Below are 1115 nucleotides of genomic sequence, written 5' to 3' on the forward strand. Positions count from 1 at the left end.
ATTTCATGATAAACATTCATTTCCATAATAATAATCCATTCTACATTTCTGCTATTTAATGTATACGATTCCAATATGAAATTGTAACATTGATAAAAGATTAAAAAACTTTTAGCTTGTTTATTTATGTATTGTTATGTTATTTATTAAATTATAATAAAAATTAAAAATAAAATAAAATAAAATAGTTTCAAATGCTAATCCAACAACAACAAGAATTTTGAGAAAATAAGAATTATAAATTAATAAAACTCATTTTTTAATTCAAACTAGAAAAAAAAAGATAAATTACTACAAAAAAAAGGGCTTAACATTTTCCCACAGCATGTGAGGAGAAACATTGTGAATTCAAGTAATATGTCGACCATCTTGTCCTTTAATGCATTGGACAATTATCTTTGTTGGGGGGTGGAGTTATTTTTTTCAAAGGATGAAAATATCATTTGTCAATTAATCATGATAATGTATTAAATTTATGTTTTTTAAAAGCAATGAGATTACTTTGTTACCCTTGAAAGTTAAGAAAATAGACTTTCTGTCAAGGAATTTTTATGTATTTTTAATTTTATTTGCATAATTAAAAAATAATAATACCCTTAAAAGATTTTCTTAAAAAAAAAAACATGTTATATGAAGTTTTTTTTTTCTTTCAAGCTCTTCAATTTAGTTTTTTATGAGAAATTTTATTTTTAATTAAATATCCAAATATAACTTTTAAGACTCAAGCCAATTTAAACTCTGGTTCTTTGAGTCACGAGTTAACTTACCAAGTCGAGCATCTTAAGTATCAAATAGTGTATTTTGATTTTGATTTTTGTCAATTTTTTTCAAACTTGCTTCTTATTCACTTTATTTTTATTTTTATTTTGGATTCTTTTATAAATATGTGAAATTAATAATTTTCAATTTGGCCCATCAGTTCAATATTTAATATTTAATGATATTTAGTTTTTAGGCCTCAATGTTTTTTTTTTATATTTTTATCAAATTTTAATTTTCTTTTTATTTCATATTAGATTAATAATCTTAGTTTTTTTTAATTTCATCACTTGAAGTTGCTGATATTTTTATTTTATTTTATTTTTTTATTTTATCTTTTATTATTTGCACTATAA

Source organism: Populus euphratica, unplaced genomic scaffold (genome assembly GCF_000495115.2).
Source record: "Populus euphratica unplaced genomic scaffold, PopEup_1.0 scaffold29.1, whole genome shotgun sequence".
NCBI classification, from domain to species: Eukaryota; Viridiplantae; Streptophyta; class Magnoliopsida; order Malpighiales; family Salicaceae; genus Populus; species Populus euphratica.